Source organism: Lathyrus oleraceus, chromosome 7, assembly GCF_024323335.1.
Source record: "Lathyrus oleraceus cultivar Zhongwan6 chromosome 7, CAAS_Psat_ZW6_1.0, whole genome shotgun sequence".
Lineage (NCBI taxonomy): Eukaryota > Viridiplantae > Streptophyta > Magnoliopsida > Fabales > Fabaceae > Lathyrus > Lathyrus oleraceus.
This window is the reverse complement of record NC_066585.1, coordinates 133,551,734-133,568,736: the sequence shown is the minus strand read 5'-3', so window position 1 is coordinate 133,568,736 and position 17,003 is coordinate 133,551,734. Positions and strand designations below refer to the sequence as shown.

Below are 17,003 nucleotides of genomic sequence, written 5' to 3'. Positions count from 1 at the left end.
AAAATACAAGGTAATGCTCCGTCATCTGGAGTAAAGAAGCCATTCGGGAATGGTCAGCGCAAGATGGGGGTGAATCAAGTGCTGTGTATGCCCAGAGAGGACATGGTAGGGATCGTTACTACCAGCACACTGCTGCGGTAACCACCCCTGCTGGTAATCAGTCAGTACGACAGCAACGTCAGCCACCTCAACAGAGAGCCGGGTATCAAGTGAGAGGAAAAGGGATTGATCGTCAGTTCGACAAGCCGCCCGTGACATATGCTGTTCTGTTCAAAAAGCTGATGAATCTTGGGTTGGTTCAGTCGAGGGTGATGGTTCCGATGAGATCAGATCAGAGGCCTCCGAACTATGATGAGAACGCTCAGTGCGAATTTCATTCTGGAACACCGGGGCATAACATTGAGGGCTGTAGAGCATTCAAGAATGTTGTCCAGGACCTGGTGTACTCCAAGGCTATTAACTTTGCACCGTCTCCAAATGTTAATGCTAATCCCATGCCGGCACATGGTCAGGCGATGGTGAGTGCAATTGTTGAAGATTCGGATCACGCCTGTGCGGTAGGTGAAAGGACTGACAGTGACTGCGAGTTTGATGGTTGGATAAAGCCGTGCGTACCAGGGATGGAAGTCCAGAACTGGAAGGCCTAAAAAGATCATCACTGTTACTCATCCTGAAGAGTAGTACTTTCTTGTTTTCAGTTTTATTTGCATGAAAGCCATACGTGTTGCCCGACACGTAATGGTCCATTGTAAGGGCCACCTCATGTTTAAATTTGCATTTTCTGCATCATTAATAAATGGATGTTTTTCAGTCAAAAAGCGGTGTTCCCTGTTTTTCATTTATTTTTGCAGTTTAAAAACAAATAAAAATGGCAATGTTTGTTTTCATTTTTATTTTTTGATTTGTCTCGTCCCAAAGTCGAAAAATAATTCTCCGGATCTCGTTGATAACAATTTGGTTACACCTCATATGACTTCGACAATCCAATCTATCTTGCTGAAGAAGAAGACGAAGAAGATTGTGATCTGCTGGAATTAGCCAGGTTGTTGAAACAAGAGGAGAGGGTGATTCAGCCGCATGCGGAGCGGATTGAGATTGTTATTCCAAGCACCGCCGAGGTCAGGAAGGAAGTGAAATTAGGGCCGCTTCAGAGGCAAGTCGAGAGCAGAATGGTAGCCTTGTTGAAGGAGTATGTGGATACTTTCGCCTGGTCATGTCAGAATATGCCAGGGTTGAACACCGATATCGTTGTGCACAAGCTACCATGGAGAGAAGACTGTCCTCTAGAGAAGCGGAACGCCGGTGCTACTTATCAGAGAGCTATGGTGACTTTGTTTCATGATATGATTCGTCATGAAATCAAATGCTATGACATGATAGCAAAGTCCCAAACAGGAGAGGGGCATCTGGCAGACCGGGGCAAGTCGTTTGACCGGTTGAGACAATTCAAACTGAGGTTGAATTCAAGTGAGTGCACTATCAGAGTGCGATCCGGTAAGCTGTTGGGGTTTATTGTCAGAGAGGAATCCGAGGTTGATCCTGCTTAAAAAAAAATAAAAAAAAAAGAGAAAAAAGAAAGAAAAGAAAACAAGAAATGCCTGAACCGAGAACAGAAAAAGAGGTTCGTGGTCTATTAGGTAGATTGAGCTACATGTCATGGTTCACATCTCATCTGACAGCCACGTGTGAACCTATACTCAAGCTGTTGGAAAGGAAAAGATCAAACGGTCAGGTGAAATAATGATTGCCAAGGGGCATTGAAAGAATAAAAGAAAAAGTTGCAGGAGCCTCTGATTCGGATGCCTCCCTATGGAGAGAGACTGTTAATCTGTACTTGATAGCCTTCGAGGGGTCTGTGAGGTGTATTGGGGCAGCATGACTAGTCTTGTTGAAAAGAGCATGCAATTTACCTAAGCAAAAAGTTTACCGACTGTGAAACAATACATTCACTGTTCGAGAAAACTTGATGTACTTTGGCATAGGCTGCTCGCCGACTGAGACAGTATATGCTGGTTCATGTCACCTTGTGGATTTCGAGATGGATCTGATCAGGTAGATTTCTGAAAGAGCCAACAATGACCGGACAGGTTGCGAGAGGGCAAATGATTTTGATACGAGATTCAGTATATCCCTCAGAAAGCAATCGAGGGGAGTGAATTGTCTGATTACATCGCCCCGCAACCCGTTGAGGATTATCAACCGATGAAGTTTGAGTTCCCTGATGAGGATATCTCGAGGTGCTCTGATCGAAAGATTGAGAGTAACCGATCCCGGAGGAGGGGCCTGACCCTGAATCCGAACGGATTCTGATGTCTGATGGGGAGGTTAAGGTGAATGAGCTTTTGTTGCCCGGATAACGTTTGAATGCACCGACGGTGCGATTGTGCAGAAAATGGTGGTAACCTACAGAGACTGGCATGAGATGTTGCCGTTTGCATTACATGGGTATCGAACCTCGGTGCGCCTACTGGGGCAACGCCTTTCTCGTTGGTGTATGGATAGAAGCGGTGCTACCAGTTGAGGTTCAAATCCCCTCTTTGAGAGTCCTGATGGACGTAAAATTGCAAGAGGCGGAATGGGTAAGGACCCGGTACGAAGAGGTGAGCCTGATTGAAGAAAAGAGGCTGGCAGCCATCTGTCATGGGCAGTTGTACCAGCAGTGGATGAAGCGTGATTTTGACAAAAAGGTGCGACCTCGGGTATATCACGTAGGTGATATGGTGCTGAAAAGGATCCTTCCTCCTCAAAACGATCGAAGGGGCAAATGGACACCGAATTATGAAGGTTCGTTCGTGGTCAAGAAGGTTTTCTCTGGCGGAGCCTTGTTGTTGACGACCATGGATGGCGAAGATTTTCCATCCCCTGTGAATGCAGACGCAGTTAAAAAATACTTCGTGTAAGGAGACCCGCTGGACAAAAAAAAAGGAATAAAATAGTCCAGGCAAAAATGGGCATCCCGGCGAACCAAAAAACAGAAAGAAAGGTTCGGGCAAAAATTAGGGATAAAATGAAAAAATGTACACCCGGCAAGTCGAAAACCTGAAAAGGCGACTTGGGCAAAAAGGGGTATCCCGGTGGACTGAAAACCCGAAAGGGCGGTCCAGGCAAAAGAGGGATTGAAACGAACAACCGCGTCCAGCATGATCGTTTGCGCTTTAGTTAAAGCATCATGGATAATACCCGGTGGGGATCGATCAGAAACGTCTTGTTCAGAAGGCAGAAAGCACGGAGAGTCTGAGGACATATGGGGTGTAACCGAGTTGGAACTCGATGAGATCACGAGTTTCACATTGCCATTAGGATAGATTTTTCCTTTTGTGCAATTACCTCTTTTCAGGAATTGCTTCCTTTGTATTGCTCATTCATGAGCCACACACTTTTTTTCCAATCAATAAAATGCATATTCAGTCAAATAATTTTGTTTTTTGTTTTCATTACCGCTTTGATTGCAAAAACATCCAGATATTTTTGATAAAGAATCTTGCATTTTAAGACATACAGGTCCCTTCCAATGCATGTTTATAAGATTGAAAGCTTGAAATCTTATTCGGAAGGTTGAGTGACCCAAGTGTTGAAATCTTGACACGCCTGGGGCACGGTTTTATCTAACGATCTGGTTTGCAGGAACTGTTGGATATTTTCACTCACTTGCAGGTTGTGATGTGGAAGCTTTGACAGAAGGAAATCCCTATGGAGTCCAATCAGGGACGAGGGACGGACGAAAGAATATGGAGGGATGACGAAGTGACGTTGAGGCGTACGACGATTCTTGATGATAATCAAGAAGACTCTTCAAAATCGGAGGATTGGAAAGTCTGTAGAATTCCCCGCAGAGTCCGATCAGGGACAAGCGATTGGAGAACGGAGAAACGAGGGACGTCCGACGACCTTTGAAATGAATCAAGAAGACTCTTCAAAGTCGGAAAATTGAAATTTCTGTATAAGTCCCAGGAGTACGCTTTCCGTCGAGCGCGGAGCGATTGGGAATACAAGATGATGGAGCAGAAAAGGTCCAGACGAGTCTGGGAATTCTCAAAAGTGGAAAGCTGGTACGAGATTGGGAGGTGGATACCATGGTTCGACGAGTCGACGGGTGTTATGTGCCACTTTTTCTCATTTCCCCAGCTAAGTCCTCAAGCAGAGTTAGAGGACTAACTCCCCAGCAGATCCAAGGTCTGTGGGTCCCCTAGCCGAGTCAGGATGGTTATCCTCGGCAGGTTTAAACGAGTTTCCTCAGCAGCTAGGCCTAAAGATCAGCTATTCCCCGAGTGGAGCGGGTTTCAATGAAATATATCTCCGGCAGTGTTCATCCTACCAGTGGATTGAACGAGGTTCCATAGTAGACGGGTATCTGCATCCCCAGCAGTGTATTCTACCTATGGATCGGATGGGTCGTTCCCAGCGGAGTAGCACTCATTTCCCCTAGCAGGGTCAGGATGGTTATCCCCAGCAGGTTTCAGATCGAATGCTTCCCCAGTCGTCAGTCCTGGAGGTTGCTGTTTCCCAGCAGAGCTATCTGTAAGCATTTCCCCAGTAAAGTCGACAGGTATTTGTGAGGGTTCCAAGCAGAGGTAGGATGTACATCCCCAGCAAGTCAAAGATCGTGGTGTCCCCACAGAGTGTTGGTGGTTCTTATCCCCAGCAATTCCCGAGAGGATTGGGTGCAAAGGAGGTTTTTCCCAGCAAGGGTTGCCTATTTCCCAACAGCAGTGCTATTCCCCAGCAGGGTGGAGATCGGAGTATTGACGAGTTCCTCAGCAGAGTGTCTCGTGCTTTCCGGAAGAGTCCCTTGAGGGGGATACCTTTTTATGCATTCATCATGAAAAATAGCATAGCATGTTGCATAGAAAAAATAAATCGCGTAGCATTTCCATAAGTATGGAGCATTATGCAGAAAAAGATCATGCATCATTGTTGCAAGCATAGAGCTAGTCTCAAGCCGTGGTTACCGTTTGAGAGGTAGTTGTGCCAGAAAGCGAAGATGTTACTCTGCGGAGTTTAGCATCATGATGTCAGATCAGCAATGTTCCCCAGTAGTGCGATATTGGAGGAAATGTTTCCGTCGGACAGAGATGGAAATAAAATCAGAGGACGTTACGCGATCAGCGCGATTCAAGCCGTGGTTACCGCTTGAGGATTGGTTTTGCCGGACAGTGAAGACGATACTCCGAGGAGTTCAGCAGCGGGATTTTGGAGCAGCAGTATTTCCCAGTCATTGTTTAATGTCTGGTCGATCATTGTTTGATGCCTGTAAACATCATTGTTTGATGCCTGTAAACATCATTGTTTGATGCCTGTAAACATCATTGTTTGATTCCTGTAAACATCATTGTTCGATGTCCTGTCAACATCCTTGTTTGATGCCTGTAAACATCATTGTTTGATGCCTGTCAACATCATTGTTTGATGCCTGTAAACATCATTGTTTGATGCCTGTCAACATCATTGTTTGATGCCTGTAAACATCATAGTTCGATGTCCTGTCAACATCATTGTTCGATGTCCTGTCAACATCATTGTTCGATGTCTGGTAAACATCATTGTCCGATGCCTGTAAACATCGAGTTTTCTCCCAGTCATTGTTTAATGTTTGGTCGAGTTTTCTTTGATGTCCTGTAAAACATCATCGTTCGATGTCCAGTAAACGTCGAGTTTCTTCCCAGTCATCAGTCCGTGTCTGGTTGAAGGTTTACCCTCTGACATGTCGCCATCAGAGTGGTGTTTGGTGTTATTTCCGACGTTGCCAGCGGGATTATCACAAGGAAACAGGAGAGCGGGGTTCGAATGCAGAGATCCGAGGATCATTTGCGCAGAAAAATTTCGGGGTTCAAGAAAAGCATAAAAAGAAGAGAGAATAATAATCCCGAGCGGATGTGGTGTTCAGGCCATAGTTATCCCTGCGTTACCATTTATTTTGGTATCCAGGTCGACATTTTTGTTTCGGTATTCAGACCGACTTTCTCCGTTCCAGACGGATTTTTGTTTCAGAGATTGTTTCTTCGCTGATTCTGACGGGCGTTGTTTATTATTATCCCATCAGAGTGCAAATTGTTCGTCTGTTCTTGGTATTCAATCACTCTTCATCCTGATCATCTGAAAGCCGAGGCTGTTCATATCGACAGGTTCACAGTGGATAGAATAGGGGCAGCTGTAACACCTCAAAATTTGCCCTCCTCTCTTGGGACTAGCATAACATATTGCATAACATTTTTAGGTCATTAAGCATTGCATATTGCATATCATGTGGTTACATTGTGCCAATCGTCCTCCTAAGTCTTGGTCAGAAGATGGAGAGGTCATGGGCAAGCTAGGGTTTTATTGACTGATCATTAGCCATCTGAGGATTGGGCTATGAATTAGGGTTTCTCAAGGAGATTGGTCATTATCTTGTTTGAAATGATACATCATCATCATCATGGTTTATCATCAGAAGATTCAAGTGATTGATCATATACCTTGAGATTAGGGTTTTGACCACTGGTCAACCCTAATCAGTTGCATTGGGCCAACCAGGGCATAGCAAGGAGATGGGGTCTACAATGGATATGGGGATCATCATATGGTTATTTTGAGCTTATGGAAGCTAGGGTTTCATTTTTGAGCCATGGCATCAGGAGTTTGAAGCTCAATTTGATCAGTGCATAGCCAGATTTATCTATCAGTCAGCAAAGTCAACTGCCAGTCAACTGTTGGATTTGGAGGTGGGAAGTGATTAGAAATACTCCATTCATGTTCAAACAAGTCTCATTTTACATCTTAAACACTCACAGTGAAGGATTTGAGGTCATACCAAAAGTTTCCAAAAGGAAAAATGACCTATGGTTTCAAGTTTCCCAAAAAATGGCAAGTTTTTGGAACGACTTCAGCTCAACTTTCCATCATCAAAAAAATCTTCAAATGGAATTTTGTTGAACATGAAAGTTGTAGATCTTTCTCTCCCATTTCCAAAAAGTCCAAGATCATGAGAATCGGATGAACGGTTGAGGAGATATGATCAAATTACCACCGAGCGTGCATGGCAAAATTTTCCATGTATCGATACATACGAATTTCGCATCGATGCGTGCAAGGCAAAAAGTGCTATGTATCGATGCATACGAGTTATGTGTCGATGCATACTGTTAAAAAGTGCTATGTATTGATACAAACGAGTTGCGCATCGATCCATACTGTTAAAAAATGCTATGTATTGATACATATGAGTTACGCATCGATGCATACTGTTAAAAAGTGCTATGTATTGATACGTACGAGTTATGCATCGATGCGTACTGTTAAAAATGTGCTATGCATTGATGCAGAAGCTTTTGTATCAACACATAACTCTGTTTTGATCTTGCATTTGCCTCTAAACATCAAATATGACTTGCCTGAACTGGTTTTGCACTGTTGCATTGCCAATTGGAGAAGGTCATTTTTGGACTTTCACTTAAAATGCAATTAACACTAATTTCACTCATTTTTGATAATTGTGATTAAGAGGTGGATTAAGAAGTTGGTATTTAACCTTAATCATAACAGAAATGCAAAAGACATTTTTCATTCTCCAAGAATCATAACAGAATTTCCCTCCAAAACCTCCAAATTCTCTCAAACTTCATCACACATTTTTGATCATTTCTCATCCAAATCTTCATCAATTTGCATCATTCTTCTTGGATCTGCATTCTACAAGTGGAGTTGAGGAACTGTTACACAAGATCCATGCCATAACCTTGCCAAATCGTGACTGTCCAAAGCTTGCATTTCCATGGCATTTTGATGATTCTCGAAGCTGAAGCTGTGTTGAGCTAAACTACTGGTTGTAATCACTTTCCTAAGCATTGATCTTCATCTGTTTTGGAGTTTTGCACGAGGAAACACAAGAATTCATCTATGCCATCTCCAAGAGGTAAATGCTCGAACTCTTCGATTGTTTGAATCATTATATGGCTTTTGTAGGTCTTTGAATGTAGATTAACATGCTGTTTGTAGTTTTTGAATTGGTTAAGTATTGGAAGAGAAATCGTGATTTGAAGTTTGGTGATCATTTCTTTTTTGGATCGATCCTGTCGCTATGTTGAGAATTAGGTTAAATCGTTTACATATTCATGATCCTTGTTGGAAGACGGTTCTAATGATTATAAGTTTGTTGATTTTGGTTATGATTTGATGTTCTTCATTTTTCTGGAAATCTGAGTTTGTTCTTGTCCAAGAACACTCATGAACGTGTGTTTGATCTTCATTTCGCATGGCCTGAGTTTGAAATGTGTTTGGCGCCATCTCCAGCCAATAGAAACACGCCAAGCCGTTTAATGAAACGACGCGTTTTGGCTGTTCTGAAGCGTATTTACGCTTATGCCATTAGCCAATTTAATTTACATTATTTCATTTTCATTTTCTTTTCTTATTTCATTTTGTTAGGTGAACTTAAAAAATTGATAATTCACTCAAAATTCATCCAAATTTTGTGAAATTTTTTGTTCCATTCTCAGGATAATGTGTAGAATTTTATGATGATTTTTGTGAAATTTTTGCACGTGTGGAAAAATAATGAGCCTAGGGTTTGTGGAATATGTCACATTTGTATACACTTTGCCATAACCTTCATGAAATGCTCATACTCCCAAAGAAATGGATGAAAATTTTTGTGCTTATTCTGGACATGTTGATGGTGATTTTCATGTAAAGTTTATGATTTTTGGATACTTGGTGATGGAGATATGATTTTTTGAATAGAGGTGTGACAATTTGTGTCACACCAAGCTAGGTCAACTTTCTGATTTTATTTGCCTGGCCTAGAAATGTTTGATTGCTCCAATTTTTTGCATGAATGATCATTGATATGTCAAGATTACATGTAATTTTTCTGGAATTTTTGATGGAGTTTTCTATTTGATTGATAATTTTCTTCTCTGTATGCTCATTTGGTAACATTGTGTGACACATGTTGGCATTTTACTTGTGAAATTCTCATATGGTATTGGATGAAGATGAAATTTGACATGAGCATGCTAGACACATTATAGGACATCATGGTTTTGATCCCATTCATTTCTAATATGTTGTCACTGTTTTATGAATTATGGAAGTTGATGCTTATATGGATATCTTGAATTGGCTTGTATAATTGTGTCTGGACTTCTTGATTTTCATTGACCTACTTTCTTTTGTCCAATTGAGCTGAAAATTGACATGCTACTTGTTGAATGTGTCCTGTTTAGGTGTGAATTATTTGAGGATTTTTGGAATTGTTTTGGTATGCTTTTGATTGAAGTCATTCTGTTTGGTCATTTGGTGTTGTATTTGACCTAGTTTGTGTTAAATTGTGCATAAAATGATAATGGTGATTGATATAAGCATGGGACCAATTGCATTTGCTTTTGATTTGTTTTAATGTGATTTTGGTTGGTTTTCACTTGCTGTTTAGAACTTTTTATCCCCTTTGGACCCTAGGCTTGGCCTAGTGGTCTAGTTTCTCACATTTGGTTTGGATTTTCAGGATGAAATGCACAATGCTTAAGGAGATTGCTTCAAGGCAATTTGAATTGAGTTTGGTTGATGTTTATGAACTAACTTGACTTTGTGTTGTAGGGATTAAAGCTCGAGCTTGGGATTATAGCTTGCACTTATGTGCATTAACTTGTGTTGTCTGTATAGATTGACTTTTGCTGTTTATTGTTGGTTTGTCTGAGTACTGATGATACTTGATTGATTTCAGGTACATTTAGTCGCTTACAGTTCTTTAAGAACTTGCTTGCTGCTGCTTGGTTTTTTAACCAATTGAGGTAGGACTTCTATTCTCCATGTAGTCTGGAAGACCTGGCCTGTTACTTGGCCAGGCAACTGTCTGAAGTCCTCCTTAAGAGGCGATGTTTGTGGTTGTTTACATTTGTGCCCAAGCAGGTAAAGACCTCTATGAGGCAATTGGTGGATCAAAGGGATATGCAATCTATCCCCCACTATTCTGTTGAGTCGTCCCTCTGCTCACACCACGGTGTTGACGCATTGGGACACAAACCCAAGATCTTGTGCTGTTGCACAATCGAGTCAGAGTCTTGAGCGTAGAAGGGTCCCTCCATTCTGGACCCACGCTCCTTTGTCTGAAGCTCTCCCTGGTCAGGGATAAGAGCTGTGAAGTCTAATCTTCACTCACCTTTCATCTGCTTCACCTTAGCCTCGCAATGGCAAGGTTAAGAGCGAACACTACCCATGTACAGATGACTTGCTTCGGCAGTCAAACCCATTGTTTGAGCCCACTTGACTGGTTATAGTGTGTGCTTTATGAATATTTGTTTGCTCTGTTTGCTTGTATGCTTGTATGCTTGCTTTCTTCCTGGATAGGATTAGCTTGCAGTTGTGCAAGTAGGTAGAAACCTCAACGTAGGGCAATGATGCATGACAACACTAGGCTCGAGTACAGCTCCCTGGTAGTGTGTCTTCCCTTGGTTTCTGGCTAGATTTTCTTTCCCTTTCGGGGGAACTACATCGCCCTGATCCTTGTTCCAGACGAGGTATGTAGGCAGGAGACCGTGCGAGGTCTCTCCGGGCACTTTTTTTCTTTTTGTGTGCGTTTGCTTGTTATCTTCTTGTGTGTCAGGATATGGACGTAAGCTCAGCGATTGGATGTACGTATCCTGATTGTGCGTGTTTGGTTCGGATGCCGATGTAAGTCCAGTGATTGGCGGTCGGGCTCCACGTTTGCCTTCTGGTGTGTGTTTTGGTTCAGATGCTGATGTAAGTCCAGTGATTGGCATTCAGGCTCCATGTTTGCCTGTGTTTGTGTTTGCTTGTTTGGCGTGCGTAAGCCGAACTACGGCAGCTCTGATTCTCGTTCCAGACGAGATACGTAGGCATAGGATGCGATGTCCTATCGAGCTCTCTTCCTCTTAACCCCACCTGTGTTGTCTTCGGTGCGTGTGTGTGTGGTGTTTTAGCAACCTTTTCTTTTCTTTTAGAACGTGGATCCCGTCGAGTACGACGGACGTGAGGGGTGCTAATACCTTCCCCTTGCGTAACCGACTCCCTTACCCTTTCTCTTTGGTCGCGAGACCATGCTTTTTCCAGGTTTCTCTGAGCGTTTCCTTTCCCTATTTTGGGATAAATAACGCGGAGTGGCGGCTCTGTGTTGTTTTTGTTTTAGCCCGCCGGTTGTTTTTCGCGGATGCGACAGTATCCCACAAATAACGTGGAATACCTAGCAAGCTACTTTCTCCGGGAGTATGTGAATCCTTACAAAATTCAGCAAACAGTCAGAATACCAAATTAGGGTGCAATCGAGAATTACACCTCAAAAGAAACACAACAGTAGGAATGTCAGGCAAAATGACACATGGTTAGAATAAAACAGATCAGATAAGCATAGAACAGAACAGAAAAATCAACGACTGTCACGTTCGCTCCTGCCTCGCCTAGCGAAGGCTTAGCGAATGCTCGTTGCATGCTCGCTTAGCGATGTGCTAGCGAGCGGCTGCGGGTTTTGAATTTCAGAACAGTACGATTTCAGCAAGCTTCTCACCCTATGGCATCCATTACATGGTTAAACATTCAAGATATTCAGACATATTTAAATCCACATGCGGAACCTCAAACATATTTATGAATTCAATTATGATATCACATGTGAATTAAGAACATAAAGCGGTAATAGTAATGCAAACCTGTTGGCAATTGAATTGCAACCTTGAATTGGCAAGTCACTTTTAGGGTTGGCGCCGGATTGAGTTGGGCGGGGGTAACCTTGGTGCAGATGAATTTCCTTCAGGGTTTCCTTTAGGGTTGCTCTGAATTCTCTGGGTTAGCCTCCAGGGTCTGCTGTGCCTTCTCTCTATCTCCCGTTTTTCGTTCTTTCTTTTCTGACTGAAGTGTTGGTATTTATAATGCTTTTTCGTGACCTAATGGGCTCAGAATGAAGCCCAGAATTTTCTGGTATTCGCAAGCTTCGCTAGGCGAGTGGCATAGCGAAGGGTTCGCTAGGCGAAGGAGTTGCTCGCCTAGCGAGCATGCCAGTTTGGGCCATTTTCTGGATTTGGCCATCTGTGAGCTGGGTCTTTGTTCCTTTAAGGTCAATGCCTTGAGTAATGAGTTGGAGTGCCTTGAAAAATGTCTTGCAAAATTAACGGGCAAATTTTGGGGTATGACACATACCTTAAAACCTCAAGTGATGAAAAAAAGGAAAACATGTTCCGAGGTGGTAAAAAATTAAAGATATTATAACACATGAAAAACGGATCAAAAGTCATTACAGAATATGAGAGCTGCAAAGCAACAACATCTTAAGGAGATCAACGGCGGCTTAAAAGCCCCAAATAAACAGTTTTTGAGCCACAAGAGGCACATCAATCGCAATCGTTGTACTATTTTCATTAGGTAGCAAACAAGAAAGACGAAGGTCGGGTAGGGAAGTGTTGGGGGGAAGTAGCTCATGTTGCCACTAATAACGACTCACGAATCTAGTTATTGGAGGTAGTGGCCGCAGGAAATTGACTTCTAGGAAGCTATAGTGACTTATGTATGGTGCACTGTGCAACACTCGAAAAGCAAGTCCAGTTCAATTGGTTCATTAGTATTGGCTCAGGTCAGGTCACATCATGCTTTCACTTGTTAATAAAATATTTTTGTTCTCATTTTTTACATCTCCCTCTTGTTTGTTTTGGATTTTATTACGAGATTCTCTCTCTCTCTCTCTATAACGTGAAAATTCTAAAATAGGAATTATAAAAATCTAAGTCATTCCTATACATACATCACTGATTAACAATACTTTAATTGGTCCTATACATACATCACTGATTAACAATACTTTAATTGGAGATGCAGGGGATCGAACCCTGTACCTCTCGCATGCAAAGCGAGCGCTCTACCATTTGAGCTACATCCCCATATATAAAATTATTCTTGAATTTTTAAACTCAACAATACAATATTATTTCATCAAAACTAATGGTAAATAAGTTGCATGTTTGCTACAAAACATTTATTCATGCAAAGAAGAAAGAACAAAAAAAACGTCAAATAAATCTAAATCTTTTTTTTTATAAATAAAATTACTTTTAGATACTTGTGTTAGCCCTTCAAAAGTCATATAATCACCTTTAGGTGATACTGTCAATATTATGGATTAACAATCTAAATTTAGAACAAATTGATTGAGAAAAATTAGCACCCAATGAACATAAGCATTTAAAATGATTTTATATGGAAAATACCACAATTAAAAAAAGAATGGAAAAATGATACATAGTGATTCTACATCTTTCAATTATTGTGTGTGAGAAATACTCCTTTTTTACCTTACACGTATATAATTGTGAAATAGATATATGAAAAAAGAGATTAAAGATGTAGAAGTATACCTTAAAACCTCAAGTGATGAAAAAAAGGAAAACATGTTCCGAGGCGGTAAAAAATTGAAGATATTATAACACATGAAAAACGGATCAAAAGTCATTACAGAATATGAGAGCTGCAAAGCAACAACATCCTAAGGAGATCAAGAGCGGCTTAAAAGCCCCAAATAAACAGTTTTTGAGCCACAAGAGGCACATCAATCGCAATCGTTGTACTATTTTCATTAGATAGCAAACAAGAAAGACGAAGGTCGAGTAGGGAAGTGTTGGGGGGAAGTAGCTAATGTTGCCACTAATAACGACTCATGAATCTAGTTATTGGAGGTAGTGGCCACAGGAAATTGACTTCTAGGGAGCTATAGTGACTTATGTGTGGTGCACTGTGCAACACTCCTCGAAAAGCAAGTCTAGTTCAATTGGTTCAATTGGCTTAGGTCAGGTCACATCATGCTTTCACTTGTTAATAAAATATTTTTGTTCTCATTTTTTACATCTCCCTCTTGTTTGTTTTGGATTTTATTAAGAGAGAGTTATTCTTATACATACATCACTGATTAACAATACTTTAATTGGAGATGCAGGGGATCGAACCCTGTACCTCTCGCATGCAAAGCGAGTGCTCTACCATTTGAGCTTCATCCCCATATATAAAATTATTCTTGAATTTTTAAACTCAACAATACAATATTATTTCATCAAAACTAATGGTAAATAAGTTGCATGTTTGCTACAAAACATTTATTCATGCAAAGAAGAAAGAACAAAAAAACGTCAAATAAATCTAAATCTTCTTTTTTTTATAAATAAAATTACTTTTAAATACTTGTGTTAGCCCTTCAAAAGTCATATAATCACCTTTAAGTGATACTGTCAATATTATGGATTAACAATCTAAATTTAGAACAAATTGATTGTGAAAAATTAGCACCCAATGAACATAAGCATTTAAAATGATTTTATATGGAAAATACCACAATTAAAAAAAGAATGGAAAAATGATACAGAGTGATTCTATATCTTTCAATTATTGTGTGTGAGAAATACTCCTTTTTTACCTGACACGTATATAATTGTGAAATAGATATATGAAAAAAGAGATTAAAGATGTAGAAGCATACCTTAAAACCTCAAGTGATGAAAAAAAGGAAAACATGTTCCGAGGCGGTAAAAAATTGAAGATATTATACAACATGAAAAACGGATCAAAAGTCATTACAGAATATGAGAGCTGCAAAGCAACAACATCTTAAGGAGATCAACGACGGCTTAAAAGCCCCAAATAAACAGTTTTTGAGCCACAAGAGGCACATCAATCGCAATCGTTGTACTATTTTCATTAGCTAGCAAACAAGAAAGACGAAGGTCGGGTAGGGAAGTGTTGGGGGGAAGTAGCTCATGTTGCCACTAATAACGACTCACGAATCTAGTTATTGGAGGAAGTGGCCGCAGGAAATTGACTTCTAGGAAGCTATAATGACTTATGTGTGGTGCACTGTGCAACACTCCTCGAACAGCAAGTCCAGTTCAATTGGTTCATTAGTATTGGCTCAGGTCAGGTCACATCATGCTTTCTAGAAAGAACATTTATTCATGCAAAGAAGAAAGAACAAAAAAAACGTCAAATAAATCTAAATCTTCTTTTTTTTTATAAATAAAATTACTTTTAAATACTTGTGTTAGCCCTTCAAAAGTCATATAATCACCTTTAGGTGATACTGTCAATATTATGGATTAACAATCTAAATTTAGAACAAATTGATTGAGAAAAATTATCACCCAATGAACATAAGCATTTAAAATGATTTTATATGGAAAATACCACAATTAAAAAAAGAATGGAAAAATGATACAGAGTGATTGTATATCTTTCAATTATTGTGTGTGAGAAATACTCCTTTTTTACCTGACACGTATATAATTGTGAAATAGATATATGAAAAAAGAGATTAAAGATGTAGAAGCATACCTTAAAACCTCAAGTGATGAAAAAAAGGAAAACATGTTCCGAGGCGGTAAAAAATTGAAGATATTATAACACATGAAAAACGGATCAAAAGTCATTACAGAATATGAGAGCTGCAAAGCAACAACATCTTAAGGAGATCAAAGGCGGCTTAAAAGCCCCAAATAAATAGTTTTATATTATGGATTAACAATCTAAATTTAGAACAAATTGATTGAGAAAAATTAGCACCCAATGAACATAAGCATTTAAAATGATTTTATATGGAAAATACCACAATTAAAAAAAGAATGGAAAAATGATACAGAGTGATTGTATATCTTTCAATTATTGTGTGTGAGAAATACTCCTTTTTTACCTGACACGTATATAATTGTGAAATAGATATATGAAAAAAGAGATTAAAGATGTAGAAGCATACCTTAAAACCTCAAGTGATGAAAAAAAGGAAAACATGTTCCGAGGCGGTAAAAAATTGAAGATATTATAACACATGAAAAACGGATCAAAAAGACATTACAGAATATGTGAGCTGCAAAGCAACAACATCTTAAGGATATCAACATCGACTTAAAAGCCCCAAATAAACAGTTTTTGAGCCACAAGAGGCACATCAATCGCAATCGTTGTACTATTTTCATTAGCTAGCAAACAAGAAAGACGAAGGTCGGGTAGGGAAGTGTTGGAGGGAAGTAGCTCATGTTGCCACTAATAACGACTCACGAATCTAGTTATTGGAGGTAGTGGTCGTAGGAAATTGACTTCTAGGAAGCTATAGTGACTTATGTATGGTGCACTGTGCAACACTCCTCGAAAAGCAAGTCTAGTTCAATTGGTTCATTAGTATTGGCTCAAGTCAGGTCACATCATGCTTTCATTGGAGATGCAGGGGATCGAACCCTGTACCTCTCGCATGCAAAGCGAGCGCTCTACCATTTGAGCTACATCCCCATATATAAAATTATTCATGAATTTTTAAGCTCAACAATACAGTATTATATCATCAAAACTAATGGTAAATAAGTTGCATGTTTGATACAAAACATTTATTCATGCAAAGAAGAAAGAACAAAAAAAAAAGTCAAATAAATCTAAATCTTCTTTTTTTTATAAATAAAATTACTTTTAAATACCTGTGTTAGCCCTTCAAAAGTCATATATGAAGGAGAACGGTGATCCAAAATGCAGCAGAACTTAAAATTTTCTCCTTTAGTGATCCTTACGAATGGGCATGATCAGTGATAGAATATTTACCTTTTGTGATGATTGAAACCTTTGATGCAGATCTACGAAGCGATCACAAACGTTGAACGACGATAACGCCTCTACTCAGTCCACACGAACGAATTCCTTCAATCTCAGTGCTAGCTGCTATGAATGAAGGCTTTGAGTGAGAGAGAGAGAGAGAGAGAGAGAGAGAGAGAGAGAGAGAGAGAGAGAGAGAGAGAGAGAGAAAACAAAAAATGCAACTGCAAAAAAAGAATACTTCTGCACAAGGGTTCTATTTATAGAACCACTTGTATAGGCTTCAAGCTAAAAGGCCCACTTAAGTGTATGTGGCCCATATCTTATAATATGCCCAAAATCACTTAAGCCCATGGTACCTTTCCAAATTTCGTATTCTATTTAAGTACACCATACCTTACGATGTTCTACAATTCACTTAAGTGCACCGTATCTTACGGTGTTCCTTAGTTACTCTATCTCTCATC

The 17,003-nt window shown here is 40.1% G+C and overlaps 3 non-coding genes across 3 annotated transcripts; all 3 read right to left on the bottom strand.

Moving 5' to 3' along the window:
* Window positions 1-12,787: 12,787 nt before the first annotated feature.
* Window positions 12,788-12,860, bottom strand: TRNAA-UGC (transfer RNA alanine (anticodon UGC)). Its single transcript has one exon. It is a non-coding gene; the product is annotated as a tRNA-Ala (tRNA).
* A 1,038-nt stretch (window positions 12,861-13,898) lies between these two features.
* On the bottom strand, window positions 13,899-13,971 carry TRNAA-UGC (transfer RNA alanine (anticodon UGC)). The gene has a single exon. It is a non-coding gene; the product is annotated as a tRNA-Ala (tRNA).
* A 2,198-nt stretch (window positions 13,972-16,169) lies between these two features.
* On the bottom strand, window positions 16,170-16,242 carry TRNAA-UGC (transfer RNA alanine (anticodon UGC)). The gene has a single exon. It is a non-coding gene; the product is annotated as a tRNA-Ala (tRNA).
* Window positions 16,243-17,003: the final 761 nt, after the last annotated feature.